General features: G+C 47.5%; 1 protein-coding gene across 4 annotated transcripts in view; it reads right to left on the bottom strand.

Moving 5' to 3' along the window:
* SEMA5B (semaphorin 5B) overlaps positions 1–7,698 on the bottom strand; it is a 123,537-nt gene extending 115,839 nt beyond the window's left edge. The window contains exon 1 of one of the 4 annotated variants that reach the window (XM_059920970.1): positions 7,615–7,698. The gene's annotated coding sequence lies outside the window, so the exon portion shown is untranslated. Of the gene's footprint in view, positions 1–2,897; positions 3,391–5,970; positions 6,030–7,614 lie in introns of those variants that run through there. The other 3 variants (XM_059920972.1, XM_059920969.1, XM_059920973.1) reach the window with 3 other exon arrangements.
* Between the last annotated feature and the right edge of the window lie 14,170 nt (positions 7,699–21,868).

Raw genomic sequence — 21,868 nt, 5'->3', positions numbered from 1 at the left:
ATATTAGCTGTCAGGTCACCTGAACAAACCCACAGGGAAAAAAAAACCCACAATAAATTCTATCACAGCAGTGGAGGCAATGCCAGTAATTGTGTTTTCCTAGTCACGCTGATTCACCTCCATCCTGGAGATCAGAGACATGTCTTATCTACTGTTGCATCCATAGCTTCTAGTACCTGGCACATAATAGGTGCTCGATAAATAGTGAACATGTGAGTTTAGTCCCACTGTTGGTCTTTTTTACCTTGTATCCACTCAGTAACAGAGCCAACACTTGAGGACCATGGGGAACATCTAGCTACTGGGGGTGTGTGGGGGGCACTGAAGCTCAGCCCTGGGGCCTTTAAGGCTATATAACAAGGAGACATGCACTTCTAATCAGGGATCTTGTCCTTTGCCTTCTGTGTCCATTCTACCACCTCAATCCTCAATAAAAGTAGTGAAATTTGTTGACTGTATGGTATTGACCTGAATTGATATCTTCTTGGCTTTCCCTGTGGGGTAGAGGAGGGTGGCCAAGATTAAGAACAGGAGTATCATGATCAGTGTTCAAAAGAATTGGACCCGAGAGCATCTTCTTCCCAAGTGTACACACTCCATCCACCAATCTACAGCCTTGCCACGCTGATCCTCCCTAAATGTCTGCTAGCCCTCTGCCCCCTTTGCTGGGGCTCCCCTTCCCCTTTTCAGACCCACACTCAGGGATCAGGGCTTTCTGGATATTCCTTGGGATTCCTGAACATCCTATGTGAGCTTCCAGTTTTTTCTCATCCAATCCCTGCATAAGACTTTACTACATCAGGGGAAGCAAAAAGTCATGGTTGGATTTTTTTTCTCTTTTTGTAAAAAATAAAACTGGTTTATACCCAGTGGGCTGGGTGGGGAGGGGCAGGAGACCTGAGTTCCAGTCCTGCCTCTGAGTCCAGGAACCTTGTATCAATGTAAAGTGCTAGATTTGTATTAAGATAAGATGGCTCCCTGACCTCAAGGAACTCATCATCTCACAGTAGAATCCTAGTGGGCCCTGAGAGTCAGGGTGAGTAGGGGGGCAGCAGGTGACAGGTAGGACCAGGCTGTGGGATGTTCCAATCAATGCCCAAAGTACAGGACAACATGCACACAGAGAGAGAAGATCACTTAAAACTGTAATTTCTAGATCTCTAGTCTGCAGAGTGATCAAGTGGCAAACTCCCTCTCTCTCTCTTTGATATTTTATCCCCCTTCCTCCTCGGTTGGTAATCTAAATTTGGGGCAGGGTACTGGTGGGTTTTTCCAAGCTGCTTCTTAATCTGCCCCCCTTTTCCTAGTTGTGAGGTCCAGTTCTCAGGCTCAAGTTCCCCTCTTCCCCTTCCTCAAGGTCATCTATCCTGGTTCAGAAAAGGTGAGAGCCCACTTTTGAATGTCACGAAGAACTGGGGCGGGGGGCGGTGCGGTAAATGAGAAGGAATGGAAGAGAACAGGCTAAAAGATGAGGGAAAGTAGGGGCGGGGAGGACAGAGAGGCGGGCCAGAAGGGCCTGAAGGGAGACGCCGCTGACGCTGCCTGCCGAAGGAGCTGAATGAGGCCGAAGTGGTGGGGATGGGAGGGGGAGTGGAGGTGCCTGAGAAATGTGGAAGGAGATTGGACTCAGAGAAGGTAGGATAGTGGTGGGGTCTAGACACAGGCAAGCTTCCAACCTCCCAATCCCAGTTCCGCTCAGTCAAGGGGTCGGGAAAGAGCGTATCCCGAAGGTGGGCAGCCCTTCCCCGCTCCGGCTGCTCTCATCACCACCGCGGAATACCTGGAGAGGATCGCAGGGGTGGGGGCAGAGTAGGGCAGTTACCTTTCCTCCTCCCAACTCGGGGCCCACTGCAGCCCGGTGCGGCGAGGACTGGGCACCGAGGGAAGGGGAGGAGGCAAGGAGGGCGCTTCAGGTGGCTCCTCCTGGTTGTTTAAACTTTGCGCTGGAGAAGGGGCCGGCTCTGTCCTCCCTCCGCCGCCCGCCCGCGGCTCCGCTCGTCCGGGTGTCCTCAGCCTCGCCTTCATCCTCTGCGGGTCCTATGCCCACTTCCCTCTCGGCTCGGATCCCCATCCCCTCTCCTGTCTCCATCTCTCCCTGTGCCGGAGCGCCCCCCGCTCCCTCCCTCCTCGCTGGATCTCCCGCAAGACGTGAGCGGAAAGTGAATGGGCAGCCCAACCACAAAGACAAATTACCATGAGAAAAATAAATCAGGAAAGCGCCGTTCGCATCCCGCGTTCCCGCCGCCGCGCCCCTCTCCGCCCGCCGAGGCGGGAGCGCCGGGCTCCGGGACGGCTGCATCTGGGGCCTGGCGGGGCAGAGTTTGGGCTCCGCAGGGTCCTGCCAGGTCAGGGGGTCTGGGAAGAATCCGGTGGGGACCCCCGCAGGCGGCGGCGGAGCAGGGACGTCCCCGAGCGCGAGATTTCACACTCCGGGAGGGCCACGCGTTCCCACGCGCCTCGCCGCCTGCGCTCTGCCTCCACCGGGTTTACTCGTCCGCCCTCTCGGAGCCTCCATCTCGGCGCCACCCTCGGCGCCTCAGCTCGGCTCTCTCCCAGCCTTTCAACCGTCCGTCCCCTCCTCCAGGCCCGGCCCTGGGTCCCCTTCGCGGCGTGCAGCCCAGACGCCACCGACAGCGGCCGGGCCAGGGCCCCGTGCAGCCCGGACCCGGAGCCGGCTGACGGCGGGAACGCGGCAGCACGGAGGGCGCCCAAGCTGAGGTGGCAGAGGGCGGCGTGGAAGCCCGGGGACTCCCTCCTCTCTGCCCGCAGCCTCCGCCACCTGGTTCCAACTTGCCAGCGGCCCCGGGCCCCTAACCCTCTACCCACCCGAGTTGCTGAAGTTTGCAACTTTCAGCCCAGCCCGCGCAGGGGAAGCGTCCTGGGCTCCCGGGACTCACCTCCAGGCTGCGAGCGCAGGTGCCCGGTTCCGGGCGGCTCCCGGCTCCCGGCGGCGGGGAGCTGCGAAGGCGAACCAGGAGGGCTGGCGGCCGGTCTGGGAATGGGGCGGCCGCGCAAGAACGGCCCCAGACCCTCACTCGTCGCTCCAGTGCAGCCGCGACCCGGGCCCGAGCCCGCCACCCTCGGGTTCCGCCAGCAGCCGCCGGACGCGCCGCCAACCCGCCCGGCTCAGCGGAGCTGGGCTCAGGCGGCAGCCCTCGCGCTCCAACTAGCTCCCGACCAGGCGCGCGGCTGAGAGCGGGGAGGAGGAGACGAGGGGGCCGAAGGAGGGAGGGAGAAGAGGTGGGGGAGGAGTTGGGAGCGAGCGGAGAGAGGGAAGGGAGCGGGAGAGAAAAGGAGGAGGGTGCCGGAGAGGACCTGCCGCGGCTGGCGCGCCACCCGCCAACTCGTGGCGCGCGGAGGAGCGCGAGGGGGCGCCCTGCACCTCCGCGTCCCCGGGCTCGGTCCGAATCCCGCCCTTGGCTTGCCAAGTGTGTTTACACGGAGGGTGGGCAGAAGTCCCGCCCCGCAGCCGGCGTTCGAGCGGCGAGCCCCAGGTCCCTCGAGCACTTGCTGCCTTTTTGCCACGTCCTGCCTTACCGTCCTCGGCAAGCCCCGTCTCGAATCCGGCTTTCTGCTGGGGCGTCAGCGCACCAGAACCCTGCCCACCCAACCGCTGGGGCCTGAGGAAATTCTCCCTTCCCCTCGGCTCCCCAATTCCCCAGCCCTATCAGCTAGGGACGATCTTCCTGCCTGGGGATTTGAAGGGGGAAAGAATTGAGTACAAAACAAGGGAAATCTGATATAAATTGCAGTCGAAGGGAATGAGATGAAGCTGCTGGGCTGGACTGGAAAACCAGAATCGGCCGGAAAAGGGTTAACTTTACAAGCTGCACGACCTTGAGTGAACCTCTCCAAGCCTCAGTTTCTTCAGCTGTAAACCAGGATTGGTGATAACCTACCCTACTGAGCGATTGGAGTAGGGGCTACAGTGAATAACATCAGGAACATTGGGAGGGCATCCAATAGATTAGTGAGCGGGGGAGCCGGTGGAGGGCTCTCAGCTGAGGAGGGAAGGTTTAGCGCGACCACACCGAACAAGGCTGAATTGTTTACAAGTTTAAGTATCTAATATTTCTGATGGCTAGAAAACCTGAGGGAAAGACAAGGGGGCAAAAGCTGCTTCAAATCCTATCTGCCCGGCTGCAAGAGGGATGGGAAGAGAGCCCTCTGCTGAACAAAGAAAGGTATTTTAACATTTTTTTAAAAGGTGACCTAAGAAAAGAAAACGAAAGAATGAAGGATACAGACAAAGGACCTGAAATATTGAAGCAGGAGAAGTGTGATTATAAGAGACAGCTAAAGCGAACTGTGAAATAAAGATAGGTAAGTTGGAAGAAGGAAAACATTAAACGACTTTCTAGACTATGCCAGAAATTGAAGAATTAGAGTGAATCATTTTATGTAACAAAGTTCTGGATAACGGAAATCCTAGATAAAACAGAGGAATGGAAACGGTAAGAAACCTAGAGAAGCACCCTCCTACACACACACACACACACACACACACACACACCCCTCTGAACCAAGGAGAGAAGTAGTTTGGCCAGAATGATGGGAAAGAAAAAAAAGAAAGAATCCAAGAAAGGAGTTTATGAGATGCTATAAAAAGGGAAACAGTGCACAATCTCAGAAATAATGCCTTTCTAGGGCAACAGGAATGCTGAGATTCATAATGTGCAGAATGGAGAGGAACTTGCAAAGGGAAGACACTCTGAACAAGAGGAGAGAGATGCAGACAAGAGGGAAAAAGGAAGGAAATGGGTATGTTGGGCATACCAGTCTGGTAGACCATCCATTTAATAAGGGGGTAGAAATCAAGTTGGAAGAGGTAGTGCAGGGCATCGAGTCCAAACCTATCATTTTACAGATGAGGACAATGAGATCCAGAGGGGAAGCATTTGTCCCAGAGTTGCGGGCTGGGGTGGGAGCAGGTCTCCTGATCCCCAGTCTGGGACCCTTCCACTGCTGTGAGTGTTGCCCGCCCCCCCACTCCCCCCGCACTCCCCCATTCCCATTCCTTACAGAACCAGAACCGTGGGGACTGTTTTGTTATTGCAAAAATAAAATGTGTATGAAATATAGACACCTTTTAATTAATACAAAAATATGAAAATATTCTATATATATAGCAGAGAAAAGGTATGAGCGGGAGAGTTTCCCATTTGTTTGGTTGGGACAGCAGACAAAGTGCCTTCTGAGTGGTTGTCGGCAGCAGCTCTCTCTTGAAAGGTTATAAAAATCTTTTCCATCCTTCACCATATTCTCTCACCCTCCCTCTCTTTTTCCACTATGTTTTGATTGTTTTTTCCTTCTTCTCTTTCCACCATCACTTCATGCCCCTCCCTGGCTCTCCCCCTCCACATTATGAATGAGTGTGGGAGAGGGCTCAGTGCAGGAAGAGAAGAGGGGAGACCCCAGCCTGGGGACACAGCCCAGGAACGCTTCGTTTTCAGGGGAAGCAGGAGCCAAGAAGGGGAGACACCCAAAGAGACACAGACAGAGGAGCAGACATGCTTGGGATGCTAGGCTAATTAAACCTAATTGCATCCTACGGTATTCTATTGACTAACAGTGATTACTCAAGAGCTCTCAATACAAGAGAGCTTCAGAAGTCCAAACCTCAGGAAGGGACAGTTATTTTACTAGCCTGGCTTATCACCTGCTTCAGGCGTCCCCAGAGTTTGGCAAACCCTGAATCATTTACTAGGAACAAAACCTGGAGCGTTGACCCCATCACCACAGTGTCACCACCGTCTTCTGTCACTTTCCTTAAACCTCTGCAATAACCTGTACAGTAATTACTTCTATTAGGAGCAATTCTTCACCTACCAGAACAGTGTTAATTAAGCAGAATGTAAATACAGTAATTAATATAGAATTATCCAAAACAAACATGCTAAAGAGCAGCAAACATAGAGGGTGGGAAGAAGTTCTTGGAATTTACTCTTGATCTAGAAATTCCAAACTTACCTTCAACTAAGGTACCAAGAGATTAAGAAGTAAGTCCAAATTCTCATGCTCAAGGGTGACAAACCTGGGAGCCCACCTGAGGGCATTTTCTGGGATATCTAGCTGCCTCTGAAAAAAAAGAGTGCAGCCTCTCCCAGGAGTGTATGTAGATGTGTGAGTGTGTGTGTGTGTGTGTGTGTATACCCACCTGTGCATAGCCCAGGCACAAACACAAATCTGGCCTTGCAGCAAAAGGCAAACAAGCCACAGCCACTCATATATCAACAGGAGAGAGAGAATTGAAAAAAAGAAGGCAGCAATCACTTATAATGTCCAAATACTTTTCTATTTGGTTTTCTATTTGGTCCCAGAATCACCTGCTCATTGTGCCTGGGGATGGAAAAGAAAAAGGAAAATTCCCACCCCAGAAGTCATTGTCAATTTGTGAACCAAAAGCACACTTAGGTTAGAGGAACTGAAGTGTCACTAAATGACAGCTTTGCCATTGTCCTGAGCTGATGTGAGAGAAGAGGCCTTCCTTCCTTCCTTCCTCCCCAAACACTTAAGTGCCACTCACTGTGCTCGTTGGAGAGGTCATAAGAGGAGAGAGCCAGAGCCTCACAGTCAGGCAGAGAGGCAGCTCTAGTCACAGTAAATGCAGGACCAGAGCACTGCGGGCACATGGAAGGCCAACAACCAGCTCCACCCAGCAGGGCAAGGAGGTCTTCACAGCAAAGGGCCCTTCTAGCTGGGAATGGAGATGGGGCAGGAACTTGCCAGACAGAGAAGCGCGAGGAAGCAGAGTATTCCAGGCAGAGGGAATAGCATGTATGAAAGCATAAGGCGATATAATTAGATTTCTGTTCTGGAAGAATTACTTGGCCCTGGTTGACAGATTCAGAGAGGGCTGAAGCAGTAAATGTGAACAGGTGCATTGTTGGAGGAAAGAGCACCGCACCGCAGTTAGGGCTCCTCAGTTCTGAGACCAGCTCGGCTGCTGGCCACTAACGAGCTGGGTGTCCTTGCACGAGCCTCTTAACTTCTCCAACCTCAGTTCCTCGTGGCTAAAATGAGAGGGGTCGATTGGCTGCTTTCTAAGGTCCTCTTGGTACAACATTCTATGATTCTAACTCTCCCTGCAGACACTTCTTTAAATTATGTCCTTTACTATGTTGATGCACCGAGTCTTTTCCATGTGTTTAGCACGTCACGGTTTACAAAAGTCTTTTCCATGCAATAGCTTTTGGCCTTCACGCCATGTGAAGGAGATAGTCACACTGCCGCCTGGGATGGTCTTGTCCAGCCCTGGGGCTGTAAACACCATCTCTCTGCTGATGACATCTAAGTTTCCATTAGCAGCTCTGACCTTTCTCCTGAAACCCAGATGCAGAGAACCAACTGCCTGCTGCCCTTCTCCACGTGAACATCTAATAGGCATCTCGGACTTAACTTCTGATTTTCTTTCCCCAAACCAGCTCCTCCCTCATACTCTTCCAACCTAGTAAATTAAAACTCCAGTCTTTGAATTCCTCAAGGCCAAAATCTTGAGTTCATCCCACACTCCACCTGTAAACCGTCAATAAGTCCCATTGAAATATTTTCAGAATCTGGCTACTCACCACCTCTTCCTCTAGCACCCCAATTCAAACCACTCTCTTCTCTCACCTGGATGTCTGCTCTGCCTGCTTCCACCTTTGTGCCTACAGTCTGTTCTCCATGCAGTAGCCATCCGCAGTCAGATCCTCTCCCTCCTCTGCCAAAAAAACCCTTCCATGGCTCACCAGCTCCCTAGAGGAAGAGCCACATCCTCTCCAAGCCCACGAGGCCCTTTCTGATGTCATCTCCTACTGCTCTCCCCTCCTTCACTTCTCATCAGCCTCCCCAGCCTCTCCACTGTTTCTGGAACACCCGAAGCTCCCACCTCCAGGCCTTCGCACTTGCTGTTCTCTCCGCCTGGAAAGCTCTTCTGTCAATGTCCACATGGTCGTTCCCTCTCTTCCTTCAGAGTTTGCTCAAATATCAGTTCATTAGCAATGCATTACTATCCTTTCAAAAATGACAAACCCCTGTCACCCTTTATCATCACCTGACATTGTACATATTTATTATCCATCTGCCCTAACCAGAATATAAATTCCACGACAGCAGAGGCATTGCCCACTTTGTTCATTGCTGTAATCCTAGCCCACAGAATGGTACTAGGTAAAAGCAAGTGCACAGTAATGATTTAAGAGTGAATCATTATTATTATCCCCATTTTACAGATAAGGAAACTGAGGCGCAATGTTACAGTTTTCAGAGCCGAGATTTGAACTTAGATTTCTCCATATCAGTGTTCTCTCCAACTGATTATCAGTTAACATCTGTATTTGCACTTAAAAACTTGCAATAGAAGATGCATATTAGAGTAAAACATATACTAATTGTTTTCCACCCAGTTCACCACATGTGTCCATTGACCCACACAGCAGCTCTCCAAGTCACAGCACAGTGGAGCGTGAGCTCTGAAAACCCAGACCTCTAAATGGTCACCAACCCCACATGTGCACATTCATTCTGGTGTCATTTTTGTTTCTTGTGTTATAGTGCTAATTTTTCTTCTCATTTCCTGAGAAAATAAATTCCCTTCCAGGCCTTCACATATTTACTCTCACACATTCTCTCAGGCAGCATGAAGATCAGTGTGTAGATGCACACACACGCACACACACGCACACATACAACATTTTCACGTCTCCTAAGTCAGGGGTGTGGTGAGAGAAGGCAGGCTGACTTTGTCGTTTGCCCTTGGGATGACACCCAGGGATGATCACATCTGGCTCCGCAGGCAGTCAAGAGCAACTCTTCACCTTCCTCTTTCCTGCTTTTCTGACAAACATGTCAGACTGGGGCTGAGGATGAGTCAGGAGGAAGTGAGGTATGGGAGTGGTGTGAAGATTAGAAGGAAGGACAGAGGCACGGCTGGTCCCCCAGATGACACCAGGCTTCCTGGTAGATGCTCCAGATAAAGGGCCAAATCAAGTGCTCAACCCCAGGCAAGGGGGCAGGGGTCACTCTCCGGACATTTGGACTCAAGGAAGAACACAAGGTGTGGCCACCCTTCTTGAAGACATTTGAAACAAGAGATTTGTATCTGTGATTCTCTCCGAGGACCATGGTGAAGTCACAGAAGTCCCAGATGGATCAGAGAGGATGGGTGTTAGCCAAGAAAACCTACACCAATGTCCCCAGAAGGGGATCTGAATCTTGTCAAGAAGAGAATCCCAGGTTGTAACCAAGAAGAGGCCCAAGCCTGGCACTTAGAGGACCCCAGCAGGGCCAGACTTCTAGACAGGATGTAGGGAGGCATCTGAAGGAGAACCTGCTGCCTGAGTTGGAGTAGAAAACCACTAACATGGTTGAGAGGTCCAAAAAGACTCCTTTACTCTGGCCAAAATGCCTCTCCTCTGGTGTTCCATGGCCTGTGAAATCCATGGTAGGGAAAAAATAGGTTGGCATAATGCCTTAAGCTGACCCATAAATTAACAACCCCTTAGCAGGAATGGGCGGTAAACAGTAATTTTCTCCAAATTACCTACCGAGCACACCACTGTGCTGGCACCATACAACGCATGCAGAATCCTGGCCCGTGGGGAGCAGTCATTCAATACTTTATTATTGATTGAACGCATGGAGGGATAGTGGGAGATGATGCTGAACCGTGAGCAGAGCCAGATTAGGGAGGCCTTGAATGCCATGGAAGGGGTTTGGATTTAATCCTACAGGCCAGGGACTTCCCTGGTGGTCCAGTGGGTAAGACTCTGCGCTCCCAATGCAGGGGGCCCGGGTTCGATCCCTGGTCAGGGATCTAGATCCCGCATGCATGTCGCAACTGAAGATCCCGCATGCTGCAACGAAGATCCCGCGTGCCGCAGCTAAGACCTAGCGCAGCCAAAAAAAAAAAAAAAAAATCAATCCTACAGGCCAGGCAAAGAGAATCATCTGAGGTTTGGAGCAGGAGCCTGACATGGTGAGATGGGAGACAGTGGGTGGACCTGACTGAGGGAGGCCAGTAAGAAACCATTACAACAGTCCCTGCAACTCCCTGAGACCTTGATTAGGGCAGACACGACAAAAATAATGAAAACCCTTAGGTAGGAATCTAAGGGATTGGAATACAGAATAGGGGACTGAGATGGAGAGAAGTTAAAAAAAAAAAAATAAGAGCAGGGATATGGATGCCCAGAAAAGTTGGGGCTGTGAGCCAAGTGAATAATAAGGGAAGACATGATGAAGAGAACTTTGCCCCTGTCAATACGGTTTAGCGCTGGCTCTGCCCCAAGTCTGGGAAATGAAGGGGGTTGGGATGTGTCCATAACACATCCTGGTGGTGCTGCAGGCAGCTCAGATCTCAGATGTTAGGTGAGAAGCACCACCGATTCTCAGGAAGAGGCAGTATGCTCCTTCATTTCAATTAAATACTAATTTTCCCACCTCTGTTATTTGCTCTGTTCTGCGCTGAGGCTGGAGAGGACACAGAGGATGAGTGATGCTTAAGGGATGATCATCATATTAGGAATGTGAGGTGTATATAAGAAGTAAATATCAGGTAAATGCCAGATTGGCTGCTTCAGGCAATAAACACCAGAAAAGTTCTGGGGAAAGAGAGAGCCCACTGGAGCTGGGTCCGGGAAAGTTTCTTGCAGGAGGTGGGAATTGCTCTGGACCACACAGAAAATGTAGGTGTGGAAAGGCACTGGGGAAGGAAGAGACACACAGTGGAGTTCTTTGTGAAAGTAAAAAAGTAGATAAGGGAGAAACAGCTATAATCTACCTAGGCTTTTTAAATCTTTTGACAAAGTTCTTTAAGGAACGCTTTTTTAAAAGGTTAAGTCACCATGGGGCTAAAGGAGGGAATGATGTCTCTTTTATCAAGATTAACAAATGGTTTAGATACAGAATAAGAAAGGTAGGAGCAAATTTTGGCTTCTCTAGATGGTGCAGATTTAAAACTCCCTCCTAAAGAATCTGTGCAAGGAGTGGGTAAACAAAATGTGGTGTAGACATACAGCGGAATATTATTCAACCTTAAAAAGGAAGGAAATTCCAACACATGCTACAATATGGATGAACCTGGAAGACATTATGCGAAGTGAAATAAATCAGACACAAAAGGACAAATACTGTATGATTCCACTTACATGAGGTGCCTGGAATAGTCAAATTCATAGAGATAGAGAGGAGAATGGTAGTTGTCAAGGACTAGGGTGATGAGGGAATGGGGAGTTAGTGTTTAATACGTATAGAGTTTCAGTTTGGAATGATGGAAAGTTCTGGAGTTGGGTGGTGGTGATGGCTGCACACAATGTGAATGTAACCAATGCCACTGTACACTTAAAAAGATCCTGAAGATGGAAAATGTTATGTATATGTATTTCACCACAAAGAAAAAAGAAAAAAAACCAATATATGTAGAAAGATCCATTTTATATATTAAAAAGTAATATTTAAAATAGTTAATATGGGGGCTTCCCTGGTGGTGCAGTGGTTGAGAATCTGCCTGCCAATGCAGGGGACACGGGTTCGAGCCCTGGTCTGGGAGGATCCCACATGCCGCGGAGCAACTGGGCCCGTGAGCCGCAATTGCTGAGCCTGCGCGTCTGGAGCCTGTGCTCCGCAACAAGAGAGGCCGCGATAGTGAGAGGCCCACGCACCGCGATGAAGAGTGGCCCCTGCTTGCCACAACTAGAGAAAGCCCTCGCACAGAAACGAAGACCCAACACAGCCATAAATAAAATAAATAAATAAAATTTAAAAAAAATAGTTAACATGCGAAATGTTCTTTTATGTATACTTTACCACCACCACAACAAAAGGATCTACTTCAAGACTGATCAGATTTAACATCTTTCGAAATGTTCTGGAGGGGAAAGTCCCTTGACAGTCCTCCACGTTGCAGATGACCAAATGTATTCCGGTTACAGTAGAAATAAACTGATAGGCTTTGACAGTAGGAGGCATCAGAGCTGTGGTCCTCAATCCTGGGTGGATAATAGACTTGCCTGGGGGAGCTTTGAAAGCTATCTGTATCTGGACCCCAGCCCCCAGAGCATCATATTTCGCTGCCCTGGGGTGGGGTCTGGGGAACTGGTGTTTTTCCCAAGCTCCCAGGTGATTCTAATGGACAGCCAGGGTTAACTGCAGAGAACAGTAAGGTTGAAAATCTCAGCCTCCCTGGGCTTGAGTCTAGGGTCTGCCATCTGCCGGCTGTGTGATGATCAAGTGACTTAATCTCCTTGTTTCTTAATAATCTTGTCTTCAAAAGTGGGTAATAATAGCCCCAACCTCAGAGGGTTGCAGAGAGGATTAAGAAAGACACTGCACACTTAGCACAGCGCCTGGGGCCTTTTAAGAGCTCACTAAATGTTAATTATCATTGTTATCAACTGAGTTTGTTTAAATTGGCAGAAAAGGAGCAGATGGGTTTAACGTGGCATGTGCAGATATGCTTAAAAATAAACAAATCCAAACTCTGTGCCTAACATCTCTGTCAAAAACCAGGAAAGGGCCTGTATCTTTGGAGGCATTTTTAACTTCCAGTGCATGAGTCTGAAGTACTGCTTTGCTCCAGAGGCCAAGAAAATACATACCAGGCATCAGCAAGGGGTGGGGAGAGACTGAAAATAACTGAGCCCATGCCCTTGCATTTCTCTAAACACCGTACATCCTCCCCTCCTTGATTTGTGGCGAGTTCTAATCCCTGAACCTCTGAAGGACTGTTCTGACTGACAGTGAAGAAGCAACGGAGACAGAACAATCAAGGGCTGCAGAGGGAAGACAGGCCATAGAGGTTAGGATTCTCCAGCCTGGAAAAGGACACGATGGAAAGCAGTAAACTCATCAATAACCAGGAGAAGGTGAACAAGGACTCATTCAACCCAAACACTTGCTGGAGGGGGAGATGAGTGAGGAACACTTAGAACAAATAAAAGAAATGGGTAATAAACTCATGAAACACATTATGCCAAGATGTAGTACATGAAGGAAATATAAATGAATCCACAGAAGGTCTGGACAAATTGATGTCAGAAATGTAAATGGATGCCCAGGGGAGCTGATATATATCCACCTTGAAGGTCGGCTTCAGAGAAGGCAGTGGGGGTGTCCTTTCCAACAACAGACTGGAGAGATCATGGTCTGACCAGCATGTGCATTCATTCCAATTTTCTTAGTGCCACTAGGGAGGGATTTGGCAGAGGGTCAGGAATGAATATGAGCGTGCTGTGTTCAGGGACAGTAAAAAAAAAAAAAAAAAAAAAAAAAAACTGGCTTGGCTGGAGTAAATGGGCCGTGTTAGGAAGTGAGAGAGCTTTGTCTGGATATGCAAGGCTGGGTTAGATTGTCAAGGGTACCCAGAACCAGTGCTGAGGGGCTGAAAGTAGTCCAAAAATCACAGAATGGGGACTTCCCTGGTGGCACAGTGGTTAAGAATCCGCCTGCCAATGCAGGGGACATGGCTTCGAGCCCTGGTCCGGGAAGATCCCACATGCTGCGGAGCAACTAAGCCCGCGAGCCACAACTACTGAGCCCGCGTGCGTGCAGCCCGTGCTCTGCAACAAGAGAAGCCACCGCAATGACAAGCCCACGCACCGCGGTGAAGAGTAGCCCCCACTCGCCGCAACTAGAGAAAGCCCGTGCGCAGCAACAAAGACCCAACGCAGCCAAAAAATAAATAAATAAATTTATTAAAAAAAAAGAAATCACAGAAAGCTTTTATAGTCCAAGCCCTTCTTTTAAAAGATGAAAAACTCCAGCTCAGGGAAGTAAGTTAACTCTTCCAATATCCTATAATGAATGCATTAACAGCAGAGCAGAGATGGGAATCCTGAGGTTTTCCACTAGCCATGTGGGGGACTAGGTCTGGGAAGGACTTTGCAGAAAGACCATTCCTAAATCAATAACCTTGAGCAAGTGTCTTAACTCGTTGGAGCCGCTGTGGAGCAACTCCTCTCCAGGCCACGTTAGCCTGGGTGTAGAAGTAGAGACTTGGCAGAAGTCATAAGCTGTATTTCTCGAGCTCCACGTCCATTAGTTCTGTGGGAATTTAGCTTTCCCCAAATTCCTCCCAGTTAATCTTTACAAGGCCCAGCATGGATCTCAGTCGAGTCCTAGACCCAAGTTCTGTGAGCTGCCCTTGCTTCATCCCTCCTCCTTGCTTCAGTTGTTTGGGGTAATGTCCTCCGCCTCTCCTGATGTCCCATTTGAGTGCCCTTCTGGTGTCCAACAATGTCTCCAAGTCAAGCGTTCTGGTGTTTGTGTAGAAGGCATGGACTCCCACGGTGCAGAAACCACGGGCCTTGGTTTTCCTCTCACTGTTCTTTTCTATTGTTTCTTGAACATGGAACTGAAGCAATGTTTGGTGTTTGCTTTGTACTGCAGCCGTCATGCCTTAGGACCGAGGTGAGGGACAGAGGACGGTCTGAGTGGCACACTTGCTGTTGTCCTGAGAGCTGGCCCTCACCCCTAAAACTGGTTCATTGCCCTTGGGTTTTTCACAGCTGTATCCCTGGTGCCTAGCACAGTGTTGGATACATTGCAGGTGCTTGATAAAGGTTTGTTGAATGAATAGTGGACAGATTTCTCTCTTCCAGTGGATTCTTTCTTCAGACTTAGAAGATTATTTTTTTCCCAGGAGGCTCAAACCAGTCCTTGCATCCTTGTCCGTCTCATTCTCCCAGAAGCTTCCAGATGGGTTTGTCTGAATGATAGGGTAAACATGGCTTAGGCTCCAGCTAGGATCCTATAAATCTAGGATGCATGCAATGAGACAATGTAGCTATACGTGTCCAGCGTAGAGCCTGTGATATCATAGATTACTCAACACCATTTTGTCTTTTCTTTCTTTTGCCTAACTAGGATCACTGGCTCAGAAGGAGGGAAAATATCAAAGGCTTCACACAAAGAAACTGATTCAAAATGAAAGCAATTTGGAGTCAGGAAGATTATGGTGTAACCACATCTGGCATAATGTGGGTTGTTCTACTCACTGAACATTAAAAGGGCTACGAGGATTTCATTTATTACAATTTTACTTTAAACCTCATCTATTTCCAAAGAGGATTGAAGGCAGGTAAAAACAGTTAGAAAACAAACACACATAAGAAAAAGAAAGAATAGAAAAATCAATATATCAACCAGCTGCTTGGGTACCTGTGATAGAAGAATGGACAGTGAAAAGTGAAGATGGGTGGAGGCTGCAACTGTCCATATGAGCAGAGTGACAGGTCTCGGGGGCAGGAACCAGTGGCTGCGGAGGGCAGGGATGGTTGTCAGTGGATCAACGTGCACGGGTTTGTGTGTTTGGGGTGGAAACTAAAGAGGTACATCTGTGGGAGTTTCTGGGTGAGGGGGAAGTGATTGGTGTTTCTTTAATCATTCAAAGAAGTAGAAACCTGATTAAAGGAGATATATTGGTAGATTTGAACCTGGAAATGAAAAATAGTAGTGCTTTGAAGGAGGCAGCTTGTACAGATGTGACAGAATGATATTTGAGATGTTAACGACTGTTCTTTTCTTCTCCTCTTTTTCCTCCATCTCATTCTGGCCCCAAGGCAAAGGAAGAGAAAGGCTCCTGTATTTTCTAGACCTTGGGAATGGCATGAGAGGGCACATCTAGGTCCTATGAGTGGGGCAAGTTAGCTGAGAAAGAGTGCCAGACCAAGCCTCAGCACTGGAAGTGGTGTCTCTGTAGGCTGAGGGGACATGCATCAAAGGGATGTGGTCTGGACTGTCCCCAAAGCAAATCTGATGGGGATGTGACCACAACTCAGGGGGCCCCAGCACCTGCACCATGCAGTCTCCATTCAGAGGAGAACTAAACGTTACCCTAGCCAACCCAACTCTGAGGCCTGTAGAAGATGCAGACACTGACTTCCACCTCACAACCCCACTGCCAGGGGAGCATTTGCAGGATCCCATCTTCCTCCAGGAACTCAATACCATCCCCAAATGGAAAGGAAAAATCATGTTGAATTAACTAAGTATTAAATAAAAAATGGCTAAGAAATACTGAGTCTTATTGAATTTACTCGAAAGTGACTAGAATACATTTCTTGCATCAAGCAGAATAGGGGCCTGAGGTCAGAAATGAACTTGAGTTATAAGAAAATGTTTGCACACCCTAGTCTGTGGATGTGAAATTTGTACCTGCTATTCTGGTTTTTATTGGCACTGTTGCTATAGTAATACATCAATTAACCAGAGAGCATCCTTCCAGGAGATGTAAGCTTCAGGAATAACCCCCACATGGAGATGAAAGCTATTTCTAATGACAAATAGTCCCCGGACATGGAATGACAATGACAACCATAAAAGTAGAAAAGGTCTACAGAGCTCACACAGAGACTGGTTGATTTGTATGCCAGAAGCCCTTATATTTTCTTCTCTCTTCCATCACTTCTGAGTTGTATGAACTTGGGCAAGTCATTTAACCTCTTTGAGACCAAGAACTGTGGAGAGAGAGTGGTGAATGTGCTTGGAAACCAAGATGAGCTGCACATACACACCACGTGATTCCCTTATTAGATGACTACTTCTGGTCATGCTGGGTTGTATCTGCCTCTCAGTCCCTAAGACAGTGTTCGGCATGTGCTAAGTGTTCATTCTATGTGTGTTGAACTGAACTGAATGGGTTGACAACAGCTGGAAAGGTCAAAATGCTCCCTAGAAAAATGACTGGAAGAAGAGGGACAAGGAGGGAAAGGAGAATAAAAAGGTCAGGATCCAGAGCAGAACAAACAGAGCAGGGAAAAGGGGGAAAGCCAGGCAGAAGCACCCCAGAGCCAGACCCACTGGCTGTGTGACCTTGGGCAAGTTAACCCATCGTTCTGGACCTCATCTGCCAAATGGGGATAATAATAGCACCTACTGCATAGGGTCCAGGTGAGGATTAACTGAGTTAGCATAAGTGATGTAGCTGGTGCATGGGAAGAGCTCCGTGTTAATTATTTCTATTATTCGATGTGTCATAGGGAATAAGAAAAATGGTACTCTCACTAATAATTAAAGAAATGCAAATGAAGGCAAGATACCATTATCACCTGTTGGCAAAGAGTTTTTAAAAAAATTATTTGCAGTTCTTGAACTCTTCACATTCTATGAAGATATAAAAGAAATTGGGGGATGGCGACTGGGGAGGAGAGACTAAGAGGATTTCTTGGGAGAGAACTGTGCTGAGAATCACACACACAGACACACACACACACACACACACACACACATTCACACACACCATCAAGGGTAGGACGCCAGTACCTATTCCTCAACTCAAGCCTGGTGAAGGGGCATACCACAGGACTGATCTCAGGGGGCCTCGGCCTGCAGCAGCTTAAAGCAGGATTTTAGTTCCCAGCCAGAGACTGAAGTCAGGGCGTGGCAGTGAGAGCGCTGAATCCTAACCACCAGACCAGCAGCCAGTGACAAGGCCCTGGCCCATCAGCTGTGTAGAAATGAATTTCCACAGAGAGGTGGAAAGTAATGAAACAAGTAAAGTGTTTATTTGGAGGAAAAGTGTACATGTGGGTAGACACACGGGTGAGCTCAGAGAGAGAGTCTTGCCCTCGTGGTAGTTTGAATCACTATTATATGGGGCATTTCTTCTGGGTTTCTTTTGGCCAATCATCTTGCTTCGCCTGGTTCTGAATTCATATTTGGTTTATCTCAGGGTCCTCCCGTGTGTGTGCGCACATCTCTTAGCCAAGATGGATTCTAGCGAAGAGGCCTATGGGTATGTTCACATCACTCCCTTTTTGACCTCCAAGGAGCCTTTCTGCACATGTGTAGTCAGGAAGGTCTCCTTGACTTCGAGAATGAGGACTATGTGGCCTTTTGTCTCTTATCTGGGCAGAGCTCAGCCCCTCCTCCTCTTCATCTTGGAGTATCTGTCCACAGGGGACAAACTCCAGCTGTTCAGCCAGGGATCCATCTGTCTCCTGCCTCAGGACCACTCAGAAAACTAAATATGGGGCCCCTACAGTTGGAGGAGGGGAGCACGGGAGACTGGTACCTGCTCCCACAAATCTAGAGGGCAAGAGAGGGGGGTTGGCTGCTTGGGAGGCTGAGAGCAGGAGAGTTGCAAAGAGACCCAGCAGGGAAGTGTCAAAGAGTACATGGAGGTGCCCACAAGAGAGTCAGCTTCAAATACGTGCTGTGCTATGAGAGCACAAAGCCATCTTATGACAGTACCCGTTAAAGAAAAACTTTCTTTTCCTCCTTCCCACTCCTTCGTCCTCTGCTGCGACCACGAAGGGATGAGAAGCAGCAGGTAGTGAGAAGAGAAAATAGGCTGACCACTCTCATTGCCAAAGGCAGGCAGCTTGCTTGCAACTGATCCCAGCTGGGGGAATGGGGGGAAGTCTTATCTTTGAATGAAGATGAAAGTGCTAATAGAATTAACATTCCATTACTGACTTTAAGGTTGTGTTCGCATCTTAAAGTGATCAGAGGTTGTTTTATTACTTAAAAGTGAGTAGAGTTTGTACATTCAGACACGGGGAATAGATTTCCTCTACTAAGCAGGTTTAATGAGACATGCGAAGCAGGAAAAAAAATTGTTTTCTCATTACATCCAATGAGTCCTGTTTACTGATTGTGCGTTGTTTTCCGGCAGTGCTCAGGTGGTGCTGTGGATGGCTGCATTGTCCTGCCCATTATCCAGCTCCCTCTGGTAGCAGCACCCTGATTTCCCTGTAGGGAATGACTCTGCTCCCTTGCTGCAGTTTTGGTAGACATGTTAATCAAGGTGCCCACTCCCTCTGGCTAAGAGAAGGGCATGTATCCAAGCTAAGCCAATTGGACTTTCTCTCCAGACTCTTGGACCTTGAGGACAGAACTGGCATGCTGGAGTTAATTCATCCCAGCAGCTGTGATTAGTTCCTCTACCCAGATCTCTGGAACTTCCCTTGACTCTTTGAGCTTCCCCATGTCTGTCAAATAAATTCCTTTCCACATAAATTAGCCATCGCCAGTTTCTGCTGCTTGCAATGGAAAAATCCTAAGTGTCAAACTGGAGGGAAACAACATGTGCCAGAACAGAGCTGGCGATGTGACAAGTGTCATCCTATGAAGGATTCCCAAGTTCCTCTAATGAAAATGTCACAGTGCACATCTCAGCTTTTGCGGAATGTGGAGAATTTAAAAGATGGCAGGTAGGCAGGTAGGTAGATAGCCAGGCACACAGGTAGATATGGATAAACTTTTTATTTTATGTATTATATAGTCATCCTGTCTCTGGCCCAGTGCTAACTGAAACAGCAAATGGATTTGAATGAGCAAGTGTGGTTGATGGAGTCATGTATTTTTTGAGAGGCTTCTTTAGCGTTTCAAAATGAGACACAGAATTAGAAGATTATACCACGTTAGTGAAAAGTAACCACTGTCCTGAAGCTATAGACCAATTCTGTGGCTTTTTCAAGGACCACTTTTCTGAATATTGTCTCTCTTGAGCAGTTTTATAGTGTTTCTGAAACGAGTTTATTGTGTGAGGCTTAATGATCTCCCTCCCAGTACATGTCAGTGAATCAAATGTCCTGGGGTTTAAGAGAATAAAATAGATTAAAATCAAGAAACGTGTATTGAGCCCTGTAGCAGACACTGTTGGTGCCCTGCCCAATAGCCATCCCCCCACCCCCACTTCAGTTTAGATATCAAGCAGTCATGTATTTAAGGGATAGGTCACCCCAACCCCAATCCAAAAAGCAGCCTTAGTCATTCAAAATGATTCTATTTATTTTGTTAGTGATTGGCTTTGTAAAGGACATGTGACTGAATTTCTGTCCAGTGAGATATTAGTATCCATTTGCTGAGGAGAATATTCCAAGAGAAGTTTCTTAGTCTTAAACGGAGGTACAAGAAAGAGATTTCCCCTTTTCTGCCTCTAACTGATGATATGTGAGGATGTGATGCCTGGAGAGAGTGCAGCTATCCTGTGACCATGAGGAAAGCTAGCTAGTATACTTAGATGGCAAAAAGGAAAGATAGAAGTTGGATCATTGATAATTTAAGCTAATTAACTGACCAACCCTAAAACTGCCTTACCTCTAGCCTTCTTGTTAAATCTCTTTATTGTTTCAATCATTTTGAGTTGTTCTCTGTTATTTGAAAGCATATTACCTTGGGGATTTTGCAATCTCTTTTAAAAATGTCACAGACTGGATCTTTCAAATATATGGCAACAGTTGCTCTCAAAGATATTTTTCCTAACTGGTACTGTTAAAAAACTAAATTCAACTAATTAAATATTTTTCTAATTGGCTTTATTCAATGATTCATGAAGCAGGCAGCATCCCACCTAGCAAATAGAAAGCTCTGAAGAGCTACAGAAAAGGAAAAGTTTTTAACGTCAGAGAGAGGGTGGGATGAGGAAGTCATAAATGAAAAAAGGATTATTCCGGGCAAGGTCACCTTCCTTGGGGGTACAAAAGGATCTATTAGGCAGATTACCTCACTCGCTGGTGCCGACCGGGAAATTTCAGACTGACGGGTTAAGATTACATTCCCGGGGAAAGTAGGGACTGCAGTTAGGTTAGGTATTAAGCTTTGGTTTGGTGACATGAGCTTAGCACAAGTGATTCCATTTTGGGGCCTGTTGTTTCTTTCTTTCTTTCTTTTTCTTTCTTTTCTTTCTTTCTTCTTCTTTCTTTCTTTCTTTCTTTCTTTCTTTCTTTCTTTCTTTCTTTCTTTCTTTTTTTAACAATTCCCCCTTTGCGATCAAACTCTCAGCTTAACTGAGAGATGTGAACAAAATTTAAGCTATTGGCATCACTCCCAGCTACTACTCACAGCTTTTGTTGATCCTTTGTGTGTTATCTATAGGTCATGACATCTTTGCTTAATCTCTGTGACATTCACAGGTCATGGCTCTGGGTTTACAATCCTTAAGTCGGTCATTCCCTTGGCTTCTTTTCTAATGTTCTAGTCTTAGGGAGATCATTTCCTGGGTGGTCAGTGGTTGCAAACATGCATTTAAAGCCTTTGAGAGAATACAAGGCGCCAGAGAGAGTCCTATGATTATTTATTATAAGCAGGATAATAACCAATATTTAGAGTGTTCTTTGGAGACAAGATCCCCAACACCCAAACCAATCAAAATCAAGTAAGTCAAAGAAAGTCCCCATTAAAGGAGTCACCTTTTAAAGCCAAGTGCCTTGGTCAGTGATCTTATGTAACTGAGCCTTAACTTCCCCAGAAGAGTTAACCCAGGTACAGCAGGTGGTGGTGGCCACAGCACAGATACCTCCTTGCTCAGCTCAAAGATAATCAAGGGCTATTCTACTATCAGGAACAGCTTGGCCACAGAGTCTAAGGATTTGGGGTGGTGGGGAGGCAGCTATTGCTTTAACAGTGGATTCTGCAATATCTTTAAGAATTAAGGAGATGTTTCTGATCATAGCCTCATGTGTAGTCATTCCTAAACAGGGAAGTAGGGACCTGTCAAAGGAAGCGAATTCTGAATTATAGAAGCCTCCTAGTAGGTCCTTTCTAATTTGATGATGTAAATTCAGGGGAGTTGACCAATGAGGTGTCTCTGTGTAAACAGGGGCATAATTAGATAACCTAAGAGGCGTTGCGTGGTTATGCACCAGCCATTGAGGCATTCATAGACCCAAGGAGAATGATAACCACCACAGACAAGGATAAATCCTGTCAGCGTACAAACCACTTTCACTAAGGTGGCACTGTTAATAGATTCATTTGCAGAGACTGTTGCATTTGCCTATTCAAACCAAAGGTCAGTTAGGTTTTTCCTAACCTGAAATAAAAAGTTGTTCTAAATTCCATAGGTTACCCCCCTTATTATTATTATTATTATTATTATTGCTAAGGGGGGTTACCTATGGAATTTAGAACAACTTTTTATTTCAGGTTAGGAAAAACCTAACTG

Source organism: Balaenoptera ricei, chromosome 4 (genome assembly GCF_028023285.1).
Source record: "Balaenoptera ricei isolate mBalRic1 chromosome 4, mBalRic1.hap2, whole genome shotgun sequence".
NCBI classification, from domain to species: Eukaryota; Metazoa; Chordata; class Mammalia; order Artiodactyla; family Balaenopteridae; genus Balaenoptera; species Balaenoptera ricei.
This window is presented reverse-complemented; position numbering and strand designations above follow the sequence as displayed.